At 28.8% G+C, this 7,558-nt stretch overlaps 1 protein-coding gene across 1 annotated transcript in view; it reads left to right on the forward strand.

The window, feature by feature from the left end:
* Nucleotides 1-2,292: 2,292 nt before the first annotated feature.
* LOC117173262 (transient receptor potential protein) overlaps nt 2,293-7,558 on the forward strand; it is an 84,681-nt gene continuing 79,415 nt past the window's right edge. The window contains exon 1 of the mRNA XM_033361731.1: nt 2,293-2,330. The gene's annotated coding sequence lies outside the window, so the exon portion shown is untranslated. The remainder of the gene's footprint in view (nt 2,331-7,558) is intronic.

Consider the following 7,558-nt stretch of genomic DNA (forward strand, 5'->3'; position numbering starts at 1 on the left):
ATTCAAATGTCTCAAGTAGGATATAAATTAAATTTCTATATCCTACTTAGGACACTTGAATATCCCGTAAACGTCCCAGGGTTACCCTGGATATCCTGGGGTTATCCCTGGGATATCCAAATTTCCGCCTTGCGGGATATCCGACGGGTTATCCCTGGAATATCCTTGGGACAACCTGGGAGGTAAATGGGATCAAATGGGATATCCTGGTATATCCTATTGCTGTGAGGGTATTTACAATTTTGAATTATACAGAACTTTTCACAATTTAGGTGTACGTAAGCGTTTTACTCCACAAATTGGTATTTTAAAACAAAAATCATTATTATTTGAACGCAAGACTTGCAATTTTTAACAGTTCCAGGTTAGATTAAAGTTTAAGACAGGAAATCACAAATCATTTTAAAAACAAAAATCATTAGAATGGAAAGTTCATAATTTTTCAATAATTTTACGTTACGTTATAGCATTTCACAATAAAATTCGTATTTTATAACAATCATTATTATAATTAGAAAAATATTAAGGATATTTAAACAATATTTTAAAATGTTGGATTACTATGTTAGTATTTTTCATACGAAATTAATATTTTTCATACAAAACATGTTAGCCAACAACTGATATTTTTAATATAAAAAAGTCGATTTTAAAGAATATTTACAACTTTCAACAGTTTCAGGTTATGTTTGTGACACTGACAAAAAATTAGTAATTTAAAACAAAAATTATTATAGTTTGAACAAGATTTACAATTTTTGAACAGCTCCAGCTTAGATTAACGTTTTCCAAAGGAAATAGCCTTTTTTTAATAAAAAAAAACAGTACATCTTAAAGGTTAATAATTATTTAACAATTTGAGGTTGATTTAGCGTTATACACAAAGAACTGGTAAATTGAAAGAAAAATTTTTATGGTTTGGACAAGGTATACAATCTTTAGCGATTGTACGTTTTTCGTCAGAACATTGTATTTTTAGTTTGAAAAATTAAATTTTAAAGAGTATTCAAAAGTTTAAAAAATTTAAATTTATGTTAGGATTTCACGCCAAAAGCTGGTATTATAAAATAAATATAATTATAGTTCAAACAAGATTTCTAAATTTTTTATCATAGAAACCCGGTTTTTTAAAGACTAGATTTTAAAGGTTTATAATTTCTTAACAATTTTAGGTTACGTTAACGTTTTACACCAAAAACTGGTATTTGAAAATATAAATTATCAATTTTAAATCAAGATTTACAGCTTTTGATAATTTGTTGTTAGTATTTTAGTGTTTTTCATCTAAAATTGATATTTTTATTAAAAAATCATTCGATTTCAAAGAATCTTTACAATTATTTCAACCATAATAGGTTACTTTATATTTTTCGTTGGAAATTGCTATCTTTTATTAAACAATGTAACGGTTTCATTATTTATATGACGTAAAAAATTATAGTTATTAATTCTGAAGTTAGGAAATCAAGTTTCATCAATCAACAAAAATCATGTTCTTATTGCTTTACTATTTATTTATATAATAGATACTATGAGTTACAAAAATGTTGTGCAAGTATTCAATTTAAATTTTTATTTAAAAATTGCGTGAAGAAAAATCACGTGTTTCTTTCCTAGTATACAAGAAAAGCAGATCCGACTTTGTTGTCGATAAATTTCCTATGAAGGTTAGCGTTAATTTAATTTCCTAAATATAGGGTACATCTAAAAACATAACTTTTCGGAACGATCTTCTGGTGATCTATAGGGTGATCCCGTCGGAAAAATATATCACAGGAGTGACACGTGGTTCGGGTGTTAAATTCGCGAAAGAGAAAGGGCGCGATTTCATGAAAACAAAAAAAAAGAAAACGAAGAAAGTGAAGAAAATGAAGAACAATGGCAATTCACCCTGGCTTGGTGACCGGCATTTCAACCCCGATTCACGTTCCGCTCGCGAGTAGGGTAGTTTGGTATATATAAGTATAATAAGTTAATGCTTTAATCCAGAGACTTGTGTATACACCATGTTCTGATACCGATCTTCACTTCGCACACGCAGAAAAACAATTATACTCACACACACACACAAACACACACACAATTATAAACACAAATACCATTCTTCAGGCACACCCACACCCGAGCTAGTTAACATCTAGAGCATTCCTTTCACTACACCCTATATATATATATATTTGTTCTTAATCCAGTCACCCCTACTGCCGACTGTATTGTAAGGATTCTACGGTCTATGTAGGTGTCCCTTCTCAGTTTTACTCTACAGTTTCAAATGTATGGCACGAAAGTCCCTGATTGTCCCTGAAGCATGGTGAAGTATCTCCTACCACGTAAGTCTAACTTGACCTACGATTTTGATTTCAGACACCCGCGTTTTAAAAATAATAATAATTATTGGATAGTCCAAGCCATCCGTTCGGTGTTTCTAGTTGTAAAGTTACTTTTATTCATGCCAAGGTAACGTAAAATGGGGTAAGCGACGCGCCTGGAGGAAACCGGCTCACCCGCAACCTTATGCTTTGTAATTAAGCAGCAAAACGCAACAAAAATTAACTCGCGTGTTTAATGCAGTTTGTTTAATTTATAACGAATAAAAAAGGCCACAGCCTTAAGGCGACTTTTTTGTACACAGAGCAAATAAATGATTTTTCGTCACCCTCATAAAAGAACAAATAACACCGCAGGCATATAGTACAAAAATGTCAAGGTTGAAATTCGTTCCATTTTGCAAAATTTTGTTATATATTATATAATAAACTATTTCATCATCTACTAACATTTTGAATAACGATTCTAGAAAAATATTTTTTTTTGTCATTCAACGTTATCGGTGCCGAAGCTTACTTACTTACAATTCTTTAAAATTAGCAGATTACTCTTCTCATTACAAAAATCTGACTCGCCGCGTGTGTAATAATCTGACACTGTACTTTTCATATTTAAAAAATATAATAAATCATTTTTATCTGAAATAGGCAGAACAAGCGCATCTTCCTCTGACCGCGGAGCGGCAGTAAAATAACACTTTATTGTATTTCGACGAGCGGCACGTAAAGTGACAGCAAGGAGGAACAATTAATTGAAAGACTATTTCAGACAAAGTATCATATGCACCATGGCAGTAAAGTTGTTTCATACTCGGATGCCGTTTTACCGCCGTTAACCAGACGTTAAATTCGGCATCCTCGTATAAAGAGCAACTTTACTGCCTAGGTACATAATCTATTATCAAAGGTATTTCCGGATGAACTATGATCAACGTAGTATTAAACTGGTATATTTGGATTTCATTCGAATTTTATATAAGATTCTATTTACTACATTTTTTGGACATATTTTTCACATAAATGTAATAAATTATTTTACTATTTTACAAAAATTTTATTTTTAAAGTTAAAGGGTAAGAAAAATGTCAAATTTATGTGCATTAAAAAACTCAGCAGAATTCAAAATCTATAATGAACATTTTATTTAATCAAAACCATCGCATAAAACAGTGTTTCAATCTATATTTGACATGAGCACAAATAACTTTATTATTAAATAACAGTGAAAATTGTATTTTTACAAAGAATAAAAATAACTTTTTGTTTTTGATAATTTTATTGCTTTATTTAGATTCAAATAATTTTGTTGAAAAACCAAAACTTACCACAAACGGTTAATTTTTTCTTGATTTATTCAAAATTTGTGCTTCGCTTTTTATCTAAATTGATCCTGCAACATAACAATTTTCACTTTGAAACTTGAGAGTTTAAAGGTATTCCATATTTTTTAGGATAAATACCTCCCAGAGAGAAAAAGGGAAAAGTCTGGAATTTACATGGTACTCAACTTCCTCGAGAAATTCTGTAAATTTAACGTTGGTCCCAGTATTTTCCTCCCAATATGACTACTTAATAACAATTTCAAGATTTTCGCTATTCGTAAATAAGGCAATATTTATAAAGTGATATAATTTAAAAATCAAAAGTATTCGGATCATCTTCGAATTCCTATGTATAAAAATAAGATTAGTCTCCAAGTCATGGTTCATATTTTAAGGCCTCATTTAAAAAAAAAATTTTTAATTCATTTTTACATTTTCATTATAATAAGTAGTTATTGTTTTTATGTGAACACTGACTATCATGGATTTCTACAAATTACGGTGTTTCGATATCTCCTGATTGAGAATAGTTTTCACGTCGATGTCTGTCTGTAATTGCCTGTATAACGGATAACTTTTGAAAGAATATTTAGATTGGATTGTAATTTGGCAAACATTTTATTGGTGTAGAAATAAGGGACAAGTTCGTTACCCATATATTTTTTATTAAAATTCAAAAAATTAATGCATTTGTAAAACTTTTGGGGTCATTTTTTAAAGATTAAAATATTGTATGTAAGTCTATTTATAGCTTTCGCAAAATAGAAAGAGTTATCATTATTGATTTTTTTTGCTGAAAAGAAAACTTTTGGAGTTATAGAATTTGCGAAATTTAAAAAAAAAACAGAAAATGAAAATCTTAAGCCAAGCAACGCATGATATGGAAAAAAGTCCCGGAAAAAGAAATGTTGTTTTTAAAGCTCTAGTAAAATTTGTTATGTTGCAGGATCAATTAAGATAAAAAGAGAAGGTCAAATTTGGAATAAACCAAGAAAAATTTAACCGTTTGTGGTAAGTTCTGGTTTTCCAGAACAATTATTTGAATGTAAATAATGCAATAAAAATATAGAAAAAATTTTTTTTATTTATTGTAAAAATAAAATTGTCACTTCTATTTAATAATGAAGTTACTAATGCTCATGTCAAGCATAAATTGAAATACTGTTTTATGCGTCTGTCTTGATTAAATAAAAGGCACATTATAGATTTTAAATTTTGCTCAAGTTTTATAATGAACATACATTTTACATTTTTCTTACTTTTAAACTTTAAAAATAAATTTTTCGTATAAAAATAAAATAATTTATTACATTTATGTGATAAAAATGGCCAGAAAATTTGGTAAATAGAATCTTCCAGAAAGTTCGAATGAAATTCAAATAGACCAATTTAATTCTACATCGATGAATTGTTCATCATGAAATACCTTTAAAATTTGTTATAATGTTTTTTAAATATTAAAAGTACGGTGTCAGAATATTACACGCACGGCGCTTCATTTTTTTTTTTAATAAGAAATGTAATCTGCTAATTTTAAAGAATTGTAAGTAAGCTTCGACAGTATTGATACTAATTTAAATGATAAAATCTGTCCCAGACTCACTATTTCAAATTTGACATTTTTGTCCTATATGCCTGAGGCGTAATTTGTTTTTTTTTTTATTAGGGGAACCCCGTTCTCAGCCTTGCTAGAACTGCAGGCTCACGCAGTTTCTCAAGGGAGTAAGGCGAGAGCTATTGCGACATTATATATATATATATATATATATATATATTTCAATTAGAAACGAGTCAGGCGGCCCTCACTGTTTACGCTTCTGTCCCCCCGAAATTAGTCCAAGGCCATTTGAAGGCAACCCCCCGACACTTGTCTGAAAGCGAGAGTTTGGTGTATTTACACCGTGTGCGAAAAAGTCTACTTAAGACTGTGGCAATTTTTATATGTTGTAAACTAAAGAAACTGCCTAATACACGATTTGTACATGATTGGAACCAGAAATATCTCTTTTTATCAACAATAATAAGGCATGTTAACATTTTTCTTCCTAATAGGTAATTTTTACAAAAAATGCAATGTTTTAATTTACTTTAAATTGCAAAGAAATTACATTACATAAAAAATTTGGATATTAATTTCACAATTACGTTTAAAAATTGGGTGTGACCAAAAAAACACACACGCATAGCATGCATGTTTGTTTTCTAGTTATTAATCATTATAAAGATGCCCTTACATCCAATACTATTGATTTAATAAATCTCCAATAAGTTGAAAATTTAAACTAAGCTTCAAATTAAAAGCGAAATATGAATATCATTAGACCCTGTATCATGTTCTATTAAATATTATTAAATATATAAGCTAAGTTTGGCCTGAGGTATAAAGATTGTCTAAAGTTGGAAGTTAATTTCTGAAACTTTGTGGGATATTTAAGGCATGTCTCATCTGGTCTGATCCTTTTATCTTTGGTCAACAACAATCCATTATCGACCAATCTCTCTTCAAACATACTACAATTGCGACTTTACTGTTCGAAATTAGAATTGTAATCAAGAACGTGGCTTCAGCTAATTATATGTTACAAATTATATAATTATAATGAATCCATGAATGAGCAGTTGAAAAATATATATATTTAGTTTATGTATAGTGAACAACTTGGAGAAAACAATATATATTATTTTTTTATTCACTTTTCCTGTATAAAACAAATTTAAAAAATCAGTGTTTTCTCCACTATAAATCAACTATACACTGACACACAGGCGCGCGCGGGCGTGTGTGTGTGTAACTTCTTCACTTGGAATAATCAATTTTTGATTTTGACTATAAGATGTATCTTTTAATCAAATTAACGTAGACCAATATTCTCTAAAAACATTGGAAGTAGGAGGATATTTATGAAAAATAGGAGAATAATATGGGGAATTTAATCTTTTAAATAAAATTAACGTTAATATCATATTTCATTTAATATGAAACACTTTAACTTTCTAAAACAATTCAAACTTCTTTACCTAAAATATGTATTTCCAAGTCAAAAACAACGATTTTTTTCAAGGCCAGTTAAATTTTCAACAAAAAAATTTCTTTTCAGCCAAAAAAGGTGACTTTTCTACCCAATAGGATGAATTTGACATTCAAAAGAACAAACCTTCATTAAAACAGTTCAATTTTCAAACAGTAGTAGAATTTTGAACCTAAAAAGATACATTTCTAACCAATAAATAATATAATCTTTCAATAAAAAGATTAAAATTTAACCAAAGTAGTTGACTTTCAAGCAAAAAAGATGAATTTTTAAGAAAATATTTAAGGATGACTTTTTTTATTATAAAAGGTTAATTTTTTACCACAAGACGACTTCATCAAAGTAGTTGAATTTTCAACCTAAAAGGATGCATTTTCAACAAATTGTCAAATTTTTCAAAAAACGAGATTAAAGTTCAAGCAAAATTTGCGCTAAACCGACAACTTGAAACTCGTTGAAAAAACCATCCTCATAAGCTACAGTTCAGAAAAGTTAAAGTACCAAATTTTAAGTTCTCTTCTTCGAATTATTTAGTATTATGAAGCGTTATGTAAATATAAAATACACGAACTTTTAACAGGAATATCAATAAAATACATTTTAAATAAATAATTTAAATCGATCACAATTTTTCTTCGCGTGATATTTTGTTTTTTCCCGTTGTAGACTATTTTACAACTTTTTACATTGACAGGAAATGTAATTTTTTATATACATTAAAAATTTTTAACGAGGGAACTCAGAAATTTAATCGTGAATGTCAAAAATTTCTTAATAATAATTTTTTTTAATTTCGTGTAAGGTTTGGTTTTTCAAATTTCAAAAAAGATTCATCCATTTCTTAAGCATAAGATTTGTCCGATCAATAAATTGGATA

Source organism: Belonocnema kinseyi, chromosome 5, assembly GCF_010883055.1.
Source record: "Belonocnema kinseyi isolate 2016_QV_RU_SX_M_011 chromosome 5, B_treatae_v1, whole genome shotgun sequence".
Lineage (NCBI taxonomy): Eukaryota > Metazoa > Arthropoda > Insecta > Hymenoptera > Cynipidae > Belonocnema > Belonocnema kinseyi.